Consider the following 14,215-nt stretch of genomic DNA (forward strand, 5'->3'; position numbering starts at 1 on the left):
GCTCACATACCTGAGCAGTCAGGATGATTTTATGTGTTCTGTAGTTCATTTGTAGTCTAAGTGCTACAGGAGGATTTCTTGTTATCTTCTTCAGTCTGATATTCAGCCCTCTCTCATTTGTGAATGTATCCTATCAAAGGCCAGGAGCACCTGAGAAGAGACTTAAATGAGGCAAACAAGAACCACACATCGCTAGGAATGCTCACTGCCTCACCTTTGGTGCCTCTCTTGTCTTCTCTTTCCATTCTTGTAAGGGGGAGTTGCTCTCTGCCATTGTCACTGTCCTGTTGTGTGAGCATCCAGCACAAATGTGTCTGCCCCTGCATGAAAATGCTGTTTTGAATCTTCCTGGACATCTCCAGCCCAAGTGTGGGATTAAGGTTTCTTAGCACATGCAACAGAGAAATACAACTGAAGTGATGAAATTCACTCACCTCCAGCAATTTAGCTCAAAATTAAAATTTCAAATATGCTTGTAGAAAAGACTGACACTTGAAGACTTAGTAAGCTAAAAGCTTTTGAAAGGTCTGTGTTTGCAGTGCTTTCCAGCAAGCAGCCCAGATCATCCAATTTTCTTTACTTCATCTCAACAAAGCACCACAGGTCAATTACAACATTTCTTTAGGAAGGGAAGAGCAGTCATTCCACAGAATATCTACCTTAATTACATGGTTTCTGAGCTGCAACACTATGGCTTATAGTTCAGTGGTTGCATAAACTCCCCAGTGGGGAATCTGAACAATATTTAATTAGCCAGGTCCTGCTGTGTGGCACTCCAAACACCCTGTTTACCCAATTAAGACAAAGGTTGTGTGATCTTACAGTTAGTAGGAGTCTCTATATAATTGCAGCTGGAAACTGGAAATGTAGAACATATCTCTCTTTGCAGATTTTATTTGTGCCATGTCTAAATAACACAAAGCAGATAGAGAATAAGGGAGTAAGAAATCCTTTCCAAAACATCTGGTTTAAACATCTGCATGATGCAAAGGAGACTCAGCTAGCAATAGGATTCTGGTTCATGGCATGCTCTGTTGTAACAAAATAAGATGGAGGACATTTGAGATGACAGTAGGTCTCTAGGAATATGCCTAAGAAAGGGACCTTCAAAATCAATACAATCTGTACCAAAATGCACATTAGAACTATTGTATATTAAATACTGAGAAGCACATGGTGCTAAGAGACAGAAAGGAAGGAACACATTTGGTGTTAGTGTGACTCTTCTCAGCTTGTTCCAATAAAAGGTTTTTGTCCAGAATGGAATGAGAATATAGAGAATACTCAAATGACGTGATGCAGCTTTTGCAAAAACTTTCATTTTATCAATGGTGAAATAATTGCCTCATCCACAAGATAATCTTGAAAATGTCTCTCTGGGGAGACACATTGGGGAAGACCCTGCGGATCTTCCCATCCAGAGGAGAGACTGCAGAATGTTGCATTTCCTTGAAGAGCCCTGCAGACCTGCTCTTCTGGCTCTGGTAGACTCTACTGCAGTCGAGTTCCTTTTTGCCAGGGGTGGGTTTTGTTTTCAGCTTCTGTCTTGATATTATTATTCCACCTGTGGGCTCCTGATAGCCTCACAACAATCTAACAGTAATCTTCTCTAATGGTTGTTTTAAAGTATGATATCTTTAAGGCCTATTTCAGTGTTTAACTCCATAATAGAGTAGAGTCTTCATTGTCATACATTGCTCCTAAAATGACCTGGAAGTGGAAAATCTGGGTCCATTTGGTTTTCCAATGAAAACTCAAATTTAAAAAATCATCAAAGTGCAAAATTTCACTTTCCATCAAAAACCTATTTCAAATCACCTCTGATTCTAACACACATACTAGAAATTGAAAGTGAGGGCTTTTCTTTAGATCACAGTGGATTGTGCTGCATCAAAATTTACATGGAAGAAAATATGAAAGGAAAATGCAAGAGATTTTATGCCTTCAACTTTAATAGGTGGAAGCTTACAAAATAATTTCAAAAAAAGAAAGAATATTTCACAAACTGCATACTTTACCTTTTACTTATTCATGCCAGAAGATAGCTGTGATATTAGTCTTTACTTGCCAGGAGTTTTCTTCATGTAGATATCTATGGTTAGTCATGTTTTATCCCAGAAGTCACTCTTTTCCAGTGATGGGGAACAGATAGCATTGTGTGTGTACGTGGGTGGGAATTGTAGTCATCATTGTCTGGTCACACCAGTTGAAGTCATTTGTAGGAGGTGGCAAGACAGCTAAAACTTAGGTGTTGCCATGGCCATAAGCAACACACATATATTGCTCCAGTCCTTCCTGTGTTGTAATTTCCTTTGATAATACCGATGTTTTGTCTCTAGAATCACTTTTACACGAAGCCAGAAGCACTCTGGAAGCATTGAAGAGGTTGGGAGTAACAGCTGAGGCAAGGAGGGGGCTCATTGTCACCAGCATTTGTCTGCAAAAATTGTTTGGCTGGTATTTACCATTTTTAAGAGTTAAAACTGTCCCTACTAGGTGGGTGGAACACTAGTGATGTGTTTAAGGATTGATGACTAAACTAGGAGGATGCAGTAATCCCTAATTTTCACCAAGTAGCCTGGAGTGAAGAAGAGCTAACCAGATTATAAAATCTTGATCCTTTTAAGAATTCAAATGTAAGTACTTTTTAAAGATTTCATTATGCTTGGGATTCTGTAATTGCATATCTAGCACTTACCTGTATAATAGATAAGGAAAACTATGTGAAAAAGATGATTGAAAATTAGTCATTAATCTGTAGAGGTGAAATGAAATTATCAGCAAACCTCAAATAGTAGGAGGCAAACCAAAATTATGCTGGCAATAACTTTTACAACCTCATACCAAATCTATCCAAAGAACCTGTAGGAAATCTATTACTCAGCCTTTTGGAGTTAAATTCAAGGTGTGCTGTTAAGCACTGGTTTCCCTTTAAGACATCTAAGACTGGTATTTAGGCAAAGCCAGCAGTGACAAACTCCAGGCTCAGCTGCTGTCTAAAGCACCTGGACACATATGGCCACATCCATACTAATGACTTTAACTGTGCCAGGGAAAGATTCCAAGCACTGGAACTCAAATTATTTATTCTTTACATAATCAGCAGTCTTCGGCTTCTTCTGGGTTTGGATCCACCATCACCATCCTGAACATTTCCCCAGCTCAGTTTAGGGCTTTGCACAAACCAGACACTGTCTCTGCTTGGCAGTGTTGATGTGGATGCTCTACTTGGAGGCTAAAAGAGGCTAAAACATCATGGATTTGAGTATGACTGTAGTGTCAAAGGAGAGATCAGGGAATGTTTAACTTCCTTTTCAGGACACATCCTGGTATAGAGATGGGAAATTCAGATGGAAGTGTCCCATCAGTTTCTGTCTCAAGGCATGTGTAAATTTGCACCCAATTCCTGGCAATGTTTAGAAACTGGTAAATTGATCTGGTGAAGAAATGCATGTCCCAGCCCTAGATCAAATATTTTTCTAGGAAGGGAAGAGATTTGAGTCTTTATGCCCTGTACTGGATGTAGCATGTTCCGAAGGGTCTGGCCATCTCAAAGAACTGGCTGTTAGTCGAAGGGATATCAGGGCTCAGACTAACTGGCTTATTATCACAGCACAAAGGCTGGAAGTGAAAATAAACTTTAATATGTTTTCACTTAGATTGCACTTTCCAAACTCAAAATTTCTATTAACTGATACTTGAAGATTATTTTTGCTCTGTTAATATCTTGATATGTATAGTCAAGACAAAGAAAAGATATCTCAAAGGCAGCTCAGAGAGTACAGAGCATTTCTATTCTTTTTAAAAAGTGGTCTTTTGTCTGCATTTTGGCTTCTGAGGCCACATTTAGTTACAAAAATAAATTGTTTTCCTTTCAAAAATGTTGAGTGCTCTTGAATCCTATGCAGTCATGTTCCCACATATTAAAAATGCTAGGCTGGAAGAATTTCTAAGCACTGCTTAGTAGACAAAAGCCTAAAGGTTTTGTTTACAGACTCTTTCACAAAAGAATAATCAAACTCTGTAGAGAGCTGCTACTCCACTTACTCGCTAGCCTTATTTTGACAGCCGTTGCTGTTCTGCAGCCCTTTGTAAAGGGTGGGTTCATGTGGAAGCCAAAAAAGTGAAATCATATTTACTGTCAAAAAAAACTTTGTGTTTTAATCTTTCATCTGCCACTAGCAAGCAATCAAAGATGGCAGTGGTAGCAGCCCTTGTAGTTAACCCAGTGCATGTTCATTAAACGGCAGGGGGTAGCCGGAGTGTTTATTTCAGTAAAAACAATTAAGCATATATACATTTATTTTTCAGCGTTAATGATTCCCTGTTGACAGAGCTGAAAGGCGAGTGCTTCTTGAGTCTCCAAAAGTGATTAAAGAGAAATGACTGTCAGTCTTCTAACTTGGGTGAATGCCAAGTAGAGCAAAGGTGACAAAAAGGGGAAAAAGAAAAGAAAGAATATTCAAGGCTCATTATCAACATGCTCTGTCTTTTTTATTTTTTTACATTGTCACAAATGAGCTTCACAGCTTTCCCTTCATTATCAAACTGCTGGCTATAATACAGTCACATTTTCAATTGCATCATGATGTGGTTCCATATCTGCCTGAGATTATTTCTGCTTCTTAATTTTTTTCTTGGAATCACTCATCATTTTCTTAATAAAGTATTACCTCTCCTACTGCTGTTTTTCAAACTTGTCCCCCATCTGTGGAGAATTTTGCTTGCGCTCAAGTGAGCCATTTCAGGGGCAGGGGGGAAAAGAAGAATTTTTAAGCTCTCCAAAGCTGTAGAGAAAAAAATAAAAAACTCTGTCATGGTGCCAGCAAAACATATTCTTTGGAAACCATGGTTGTTAGGACCCAGGCTATGAATTGAGTACGCAAAAGCCATGAGGAAAGAAGTCACGCTCTTAGCATTGTTTTATAAAGCAAAAATATGGAATGAATAAGTTCAGGGCTCTAAAAAGGTGTGGTGTTCCTAGCAGGTTGGCTCATCCTGTTATTGAGCGTTAGCAAATGTTCACACTCCATGTCTTTCATATTGCTGCAGACTAAGTTCTGCTGGCTCATCATGATTGTTATCTCTACTGGAAAGCAAGCAAACCTCTCATCTGTGTGAGATCTGATGTGACATTCAGTGTTTTAGTCAATTCCAGCTGGCTGCTCCAAAAAAGCAAGCAATGTTTCATAGGTACCACAGCTATTTCTTTCTTCAATCCCCTGAAGCAGTAGCTGTGGGGCTGTACTTACTGTGAGGTAAGGAACTGTAAATTCATATTCTATTATATATATATATTTTTAATCACCTCTTTCACCATCTTTGTAGTAATCCAGCTGCATTAGGTGGTGTGACTAAATGACTCCTTTTATCTGTTTTGACAGTCTCCCATTTTTGATACATCTCTGACTGCATTGTATGTATATCTCTGGACTTCATAATCTGTTTTAGAGCCTAAATTACAGACTCCAGCCATACAAACACCATTCCTCTCTGTCTTCTTAATTTGTAACTTAAAGACAAGGTGATGAAAGTTTTCATGTGATCATTTTAGGCAGAAATGGCAAGGCAATGCAGAGTAAAAATCCTCTGCTAGCATAAATTCCAACTGCAGTCTGTTTATTTCAGTAGAATTATGGCTGAGGATCAGCTTCCTGATAGATCACATTCATTTAGCCTTTCAAGCAGGTGTGTTAGACATATATCTTCCATGATCATCCTATCATGGAGTGACTGGACTATAACCTTTACCAGAAGCCTAAATAGGCTCAGAAATATACCCTTCATTGTCTCCTGTCCAACAGAAAAGAGTGTAAATTTGAAGACAAGGGGACATAAGGAGCTAGCCTGAGAAGGAACAAATCAAAAGTGAGCATTTATTTAGTTTGGTTGCATGCAGTCATCAGGTAAAAACTAAAGGATTTAGAGTTGAAATAAGTTACTAAGCTCTTTAATGATGGATGAAAACTTTGGACTGACACATAACATGGATTGCCTGTAAATTACAAAGGTGGTTTATTCAACTTGTATAGTATAAAGTGTATTTTATGATATAAAATTTTATAACTTCTGCATTAAAATACTTCTTTGGATCATAGAAATTATTCCAGTTGTCTTTGCCACACACTCGCTCTGTTGGTGGTAGTGTTGGCAAATTAGTTCACGGGATAAGTTTTGGTCATAGCAGTAAATGTGAGGTCCCATGGAAACAGAGACTCCCTCTCCTTCAAAATACACTGTTTCATAAAGTGGTTCTAAGCTGAGCATTTGTCTGTTATCTGAATCACCAAGAGCTCAAAAGGTTCAGTTTGGCATTGTTTGGACCAGGACAGACACACAGAGTTGTTACACAGCCTTTCTTCACCAAGGATCATCACAGCAATAAATTATTCTGCCTCTGCAGCCTCCTGAAGAGCAAGGAGGCCCCTGTAAGGTTGCTGCACCAATCTGATGGAGCAGTGCAAACAGGTAAGCCAGGTGTCTGGGGATGTTTCTTCATCACCATTTCCTGGCATTCCCCTCCTTACCTGGCCTGCCTCCTCCTAAGCAAAAGTTGTTGCCATATGGTTTTGTTTTGCTGAAAGGAAACCTGTCAGACCTACCCACCTTAAGAGAATGATTTCCTGACTGCCAGTCATCACCTGGAGGCTGGCACCACAGAGATATGGAAAGCCATTGCCCTGCTGGTGACAACAGCCCCACTGTGTGCAAATCCCCAGCCCAGCTGCAACTGAGCTGTAAAAAAGGTGAAGGTTGTTCCGTGACTTGGCTGAGAAAAGAACCTGCTACTGCTTGGAACATGTTAATAAGGGGTTTAGTGTCCTAATATGGTTGTGATTCTTTCCAGTCTTCAGTCTAGAAATTGGAATCTGGGCTTTTACAATGTATCAATTCTTTAAATGCTTGCATTATAAACTAATTCTCCACACACCTACACATTGGGCCAAATCCCAATGCCACGATGACATTATTTCATAGTAAATCTATTCATGTCAGTAGTGACTTCAGAGTTTATCAGCTTTGTAATAGCTCTGAATTTTGTAAGTGCTTTTTAATTTTTTATTTTTAAAAATCATTCTGATGTTTTTGCATGGGTAGGCAGCGATAGGACAAGGGGGAACAAATTTAAACTGAGAAGGGAGAGATTTCAATTACATATCAGGAAAGAATTCTTTACTCAGAGGGTGGTGAGTACTGGAGGAGTTTGTCAGTGGATGCCCCATCCCTGGAAGCGTTCAAGGCTGGGCTGGATGGGGGATTGAGAAAGTGGTGTAGTGGAAGATGTCACTGCCTCTGTCAGGGAGGCTGGAAGTACATCTTAAAGTTCTCTTCAAACCAAATGATTCTGGTTCTACAACAAGGTCAGAAATGTATAGTTACAGTAAAAATTGAATAGAACTGGTCTAAATAAAATGTAAAACCTATTGTATTAAACTTTGAAGTATTCTGGCTATGATAGAAACAATGATACTTGCATTCAAAAAGCAAAACCAAACAGAACTGACCCTTGCTATTCCTTTTAATTTTTGGGTTAACATTCTACATGCAGTGAAAAACCCCAGGAGTACTTACTTCAAAGTGCTACCTTGAAAAGCAGTAGTTACAGATTAACAGATTCCATCCCTTTGTATTTTATCGACTGTGCTGCTTTTTACTGTAGTTTACAATTGAATGAACTAAATTTAGTGAGTAATGCACTAGTAAAAAAATAATTATTAACAAAAAATGGCCTTCAGCTGAAGCTGGAATTCTTTGTAGCAGTGAAACAAGATATGTGAAATGCTGTAGATGAGGTAGGCTTACTTTTTATTATTATTGTTATTTGCTTTGGGCCTGGAATAAAATTTAATATACTCTGAAGACAAAGGGAAGTTTCCTCTTTTTGATTATGCTACTATTAGATGTTTTATTTCCAATTTAGTATAGTTGACATTACTCATACATCATGATTCAGCCTCTTGCTTAATGAATAAAATTTTGTCTTCTGTACTTTACATTTTCCTGAGCTGCCCTGCTCTGCTATCCAGAGCAGGTTCAAATGATACAGCTTTGGGCCAGTCTGCATTATGGTGAAATAGTACCATATTTTGGCCATTCATATATTCTTCCCTGGGCCCCTGCTGTAGGCTGCTGTCACTGGACTCAGTGAAGTTTCTGTCTGATCTCGTCTGCCTATTCCTTCCTCCTCTTGAGTCCTCTGTTTTTAAACAACAGTGGCTGCCTGGCAATCCACCTGTGAGTGAGCACTGCAATGCCTCTGCAGGGAGATAGTGCTCTTCTGAGATCCTTATTCCTTCTGCTCACAAGGGATAAATTGCTTTTGTAGGGAAGCTTCACTTCATCCAGGTTTGCCTAAGAATTTGTTCACAAGTGGTCAGACCTACATGCAGCTCAAAATGCTAATAAAAGGAGTCTCTGATACCAAAAAATTAAGATGATTTTGAATTTTTGCAGTTTTTTACAGTGCCCTCAAGGAGTCACAATAAACTTTCAGAACGATGGTTTACACTGAGTGTGAAATTTTGTCTTCTAGCTCTATTCTTCATCTTTTATGGAAGGTAATGTTTTCTCACATTGGACAGACCCTGCAAGTAGGATTGATTTTAGTCATAGAATCATAGAATGGAATGGGCTGGAAGGGACTTAGAAATCCTCCAGTTCCTATGCCCCTGCCATGGGCAGGGACACCTTCCTCCAGACCAGGTTTCTCAAAGCCCCATCCAACCTGGCCTTCAGACAGAGATAATTTCTTAGTTCTTAACCTATCCAGAACATTTGTTTTATCAGAACTATCTCCAGAAGATGCTTGTGCTTTTCTTGTCTAAGACAAAATTTAGCCCCAGTCATTAAAACACCTTGGCTGCTCTACTTCTTAGACAGTTTGATTTACTAAGTCTCAAGCCTTCCTACTTTTTTTTCCTCTTGCCTTATTTGAGCCTTTATTCTTTTTTTACTAATATTGTATTAGTAAAAGCACAGAGCCAAACCTGACCTGAAGATTAAACAGAGAAACTTCCAAACATGTTGAGTCTGACTGTGGAAAGTCTCCTATGCAGGGCTATACTGCAGCAAGGAAATTCTTCAAAGTGTGTTCAGTTTTCACTTTCCTCTAGTGCTGAGTGTTAAACGTTTCTTTTTTCTCTTTTATTTTTTCCCTTCACTGTGCTGTGTCATTAGTGCTGGCTCTGTTTGAACCATGAGGAGAGCAAATTTCCTGCTTCTGCCTACAATGCACTTGAGAACCTTTTTGCTAGTGCCAGTAAGAATGCTCTTGCAGTAAGGAGGAGAAGGAGAAGCCAGAATAAGAATGTGATTTGTTTCTTCTCAGCACTTTGCTATATAAAGTGCAGCAAGCCAAAGCTGCATACCAAGAGGTGTCACAGCAGATTCCTCTCACTGTGTGTCCCCAGAGGTTACAGCTCAGAGTTGAGAGCTGTGCAGAACCAAATGCGAAAATTCTGCTGCTGCCCTGTGTGAGTTGGTCGCACGAGTTGGTCCCTCTGAAGCTGGTCCATCTGTGGTGGTGATGTAAAGGACAGTTTGCATTTTCTCTCTGTTGAGACCTATTGTTGATTTCTGCAAAAAAAGAGGAGATGTTGGCATTGCAGATGTGTTCTTTGATGTCAGGATGTAAGTCTGTAATTCTTCAGCATTTTGGGGGCTCCTATGAAGTGTGTCTATGATATCTGAACATTACAACAAAGATTGTAGCTGACTTCTATGGTGTTCCCTCAGCATATCTACAGTAGTCCCTACCTCATGAGTAGGGACTCATGAGGTGAGTCCCACTGTAGATATGATAATATTTCTCACTAACCATAAAGGAAATCTGTACAGTAGCTCAGTCATAAATACATGCACTTGGTTACATAAACGTCACCTGCGGTGTCCTGCTCTATACTTCACAATGTTCACAAAGAAACAATTTCTAATTTATAGTTGAACAAAGATTTTTGGTTTTAAGGACTCATGACATCAGGAAACAAGGGAGTTTAAGTCCTGGCAGTTCTGCTTCTGCCACCAAAACATTGTCTGAGCTGTCTAAACTTACCTCTGTAGCACTAAAATTACCTCTGCTGCACTGGCCAGCACCAGGGTCCCTTTCACTGCAGGACATGCACACAAGTAATGCACCATTTCATGTGTTAGCATTTCTGCAAAAACACTAGCAGAACTTTATTACAGTTAAATTTGCTTGGAAAGTTTCACCTAACACAACTTCTCTTTTCCCAAGAACGAAATATGAAGAAATTTCTTTGTCTTTTTTTTTTTTTTATATTGAATATGTTTTGACCTCAGTTTCATTGGAAAGTGTTGCACTCCTATGCTGTGAAGCAACTTTAAAATGTTTCATGGAAATAGGTGCCTGTGACATCTTTGATTGTTCCACAAAAAATGCTGATCTAGTTTGCCTTCATGAAAATTCCCAAACCTTCACCATAGAATATGTGTGTTACTGAGTGTAGCATATGCATCTTCCCAGAAATTATTGTTTTTAGCTGTCAACAGCTAATACCACTACTGTGATGCCTGAAGTTGAAACTAAGAGTAAGAGTTGTCTGTTGTGCTTATCAGACTGCTCTGCTTCCGGCAAATGTCTCAGTGGAGGGAGGTGGTGACTTGATTGAATGCAGAGGGAGAGAAACACAGAGTTAAGAACAAAGAAGAATGATGAGGGGCAAGAAGAAAAAAACTCTGAAGTGGCATCCAGAGCAGAAATAGGCAGATAACAAGATGAGAGTTAATAGAAGGGTTGGTTGTTGGATGCAAAAACCAGATCAATAGGGGGGAGAAAAGTGAAAAATGAAAGGCAGGACTATGTAGTAGGCTAAGGTAGGAGGCAGAAAAGAAAGCAGGAGTGGCAGGTCCTAAGGAGAAGAGAGAGGGAAGCAACTCAGATTTCTAGAGCCACAGAACCTTGGCATGGGCTGGCCACCAAGCTTTCAGGCAAAACCCTAACATTTTTCTAAGGGATGATTCAGGTTCTTAGTAAGATCTCATCAATTAATACCATTTACTTGAACTTGGTTATCTTAGGCTAACACTGCAATCTCAAGTTATTTGTGAATAAGTAGTTCACATAGAAATCTCTCAGATTTCATTTTCCTGGAGTGTTATTTGATGCAGGAGAATGCAGCCACCAAAACCCTCATCAGCACACAGAAGAAGAGCAAACAGGTTTTGTGTGCATGTAAAAGCAGAGAAGTGAGACAAATTCACATATATTAGATGGAAAAGAGGTATAGAAACCTGTGAATGGAAACTGGGATTACATTGAAAGTGTGAAACCACAGGTTATTTTATATATTAAGAAGAAATGGAGAAGCTACCAAAGTTTTATTTTTCATTCTCTTTGTAAAGTTCCAGTGCTGCCCTTCACAAGTCTCACTTCAATATTTTATTCAAGTTAAAGTAAATTCAGCTTTACTACACCAGACTATGATGTCTTTGAAAACTGTCTCAGTCCTTCCATATGAAGAGTACATCACCAACAGAGCCAAACTCTTAATAATGCATTGCATGACTCCAGACAAAGCACCTATCTTTGATTAAAAAAAAGTATCGTGGTGCTCAGTAGCTGAGCTCTACTCAAAAATAGAAAATAGCATTTTCTTTCTTCTTGTCCAGTTTCATGTGATCCTGAATGTTTTCTTGTTGCAATAGAGCTTCTTCCCTCTGTTTACTGGAATAAAATCTGAAAAAAAAATAGCATCCTGCCTTTTATCTTTCTCCAGCATTCAAACAAAAACACTACAAAGCTGTCCTCTCTCTCAGATAAAAGCTTAGCCTATATTTCCATTTCCTTCTCCCACCATAAAAGATATCCCTCTTGCCTTCTTCCTTTGCACACCTTGCAGCTGAGCTGTAAACGAACTCCAGATGCATCAGTTCAGTAACCATTTTTTTCCTAATCTAAAGACTTGCTAGGAGAAATGGATTATGTTTCCTAACTGAACATCACTTTAGCATTGTCTGGAGAGTTCACTATGACTAGAACAACTGCTACAGAACTGCTCTGATTTTACAGAAAGCTCCTCATAGGAAAGCAGTGTATCCATGGCTTGCCCTCCACGGTCAGGAGTGCAGCCTGCAGACTCTCCTAAGGGACTTGAACTGTGCAGGGTATATTCTGCAGAAGGGCAGAATACATGATATATCTGGAATCTTGGCAAGGTCTAAAGAAACTGTTTAGAGTCTGGATACAGATTGGTCTTTCCTAATTTAAGAGTAGTCACATGATTGCATGCCCTAGTTAGTAGGGTTGATGTTGAGCAGTCCACAGTAGTATCTCAGTAGTGTTTTGAAATGTGTTGCTAGAGGGATGCCAGGAGTATAATTTAGTAGGTCATTTTTCCACTTAAGTTACTATCCATCTTCAGCTCAGTGCTTGTGTGGGTTGACGTGCAGGGACTGTTAAGTGTGTCCAGATTTTGGAGCTAAGGATATCAGGCCTTCAAATTAGTGCCTTTCCTCTTTAAAGTGCACAGTGTGGACATGAGCCCAGCAGCACGTAAGGTCATGGCAGAACTAAAGATCAGGCTGGGGTGGGACGTGGCCCTCGGTGCCCCATGGAGGGAGGGATGCCTCGGGGTGCTCACTAGTGAAGCTGAGACACGGCCTCTAAGTGGAGCTGGGGCTTGGAGGTGTCACCTCTTGACCACCCAGCCTGCCAGGGCACCAGCTGACCCATCTGTGATGGCACAAGGGTGTCCAGGCCACCTGGAGTCCCAGAGCCTGCAGTGTGGGCCCATGGAAAGTGCCCAGGAAGCTGAACACAGGGAGAGCTTTATGGTGTCTGCAAGGGAAACACCCATTCACAGTGTATTGGGAAGGAGGGTTGGAGAGGTTGGAACAATATTTTTATTTTAAAAATTTTAGTATTCCTTTTCCTTTGTTCGCTGTTTCTCCTCAACTGTTTGAGCTTTCTGCTTTTTAAGGGGAATTTATTGCACAAATGTGTATTTTAGTCATGATCTTTCTCAGGTTGCCAATGCAGAGGAGATAAACATCACAAGTTGTTGATGTTATTCATGGGACAGCTCTGAAGTAAAATTTCCCATCTCTCATGGGTATTTGTAAATGGGATCAATGCATGTGCAGTAGGAAATATGAAAGCATGCCCACTTTGGTCTGAATGAGTCCACCTTCAGTAGTAAAACATTTGTCAGGTAAAGGAGTAGAATGCAAATCAACTGAAGTTTAAAAATAAGTTTAAAGGGGCTGAGGAGGCTGATGTAGGAAGCCTCTGTCCATCAGCAGGACTTAGAGGTGACCTTTTAGCAGATGAGAAAAACCAATGTATAGCCAGATAGACATGTATTTGTGCTTTAAACTCTTGAAGCTTTGCCTGCTTTCCTTGCAAGTTTTCCCCCTATCTTAATAATCACAGAAGTGGCAAAAGCTCTGCTTAATACCACCTTTGACTGATATATATTAAGGGAAATATATTCAGTCACAGTTCTCCTCTGTGGTCTACTGAATGTCTCTATTTATTACTGTGCTGTTTCCAAGCTAATAAGTCTTATAAACTAAATTTGATTTTTTTAAATAGCCTATGAATCTTAAGATTAAATCAGAAGCTTTTGAAGCTTTGCAGCATATAACTGGAGCTGATCTTTTGTTCTTTATTCTTCAACCTGCAGGTCAAGCAATTATTACTTCCTGCCTCTTACTCTAATTTTATGCCAGTCTATTTTAGCTTGCCAACTGTCTCATGTTGGTGGATTGAGCTTTTCCATAGTTCTACATAATACATTTCCAGCTCAAAGAGTAAAGCATTTTTAAATTAAAATGCATTCTTTTCTAAGAAAACTGTTAATATAAAATCAGCATTTAATAAAGCTGTAGTCCTGTCTGATGCTGGTTTCTACTAGTCCAGCTAGACCTAAAATTAAAGACAATTTTTTGTTGGCTTTAAACCAGAGATCCAGAAATTAAATCCATTTTCTCCATAAACATGTTGCTGAAGTTTTTTTCAAGAGCAGAATAAATAATTATCTTTTCATTATTAAATTATGTGATGGCTGTAAACGTGGCCACTTGCATGAAGATGGGTGATTTAATATGTCTGGCAGTCATAGAAATAGATTCCCATGATTAAGCTGCATGGACTTTAAATAGGGGAAGGACTGGATTACCGGGGTAAATTATGTTAATTGGTTTGTAATCTGCTTTTGTTGCCTGATTTTGGAATGACATCTTGGTAAGAAAGTGT

At 39.4% G+C, this 14,215-nt stretch overlaps 1 protein-coding gene across 1 annotated transcript in view; it reads left to right on the forward strand.

Moving 5' to 3' along the window:
- Positions 1-2,618: 2,618 nt before the first annotated feature.
- TBL1X (transducin beta like 1 X-linked) overlaps positions 2,619-14,215 on the forward strand; it is a 244,390-nt gene continuing 232,793 nt past the window's right edge. Inside the window, exon 1 of the mRNA XM_054271693.1 lies at positions 2,619-2,636. The gene's annotated coding sequence lies outside the window, so the exon portion shown is untranslated. The remainder of the gene's footprint in view (positions 2,637-14,215) is intronic.

This window comes from Melozone crissalis, unplaced genomic scaffold (genome assembly GCF_028551555.1).
Source record: "Melozone crissalis strain CALT ecotype California unplaced genomic scaffold, PUWL_Pcris_2 ptg000013l_1, whole genome shotgun sequence".
Lineage (NCBI taxonomy): Eukaryota > Metazoa > Chordata > Aves > Passeriformes > Passerellidae > Melozone > Melozone crissalis.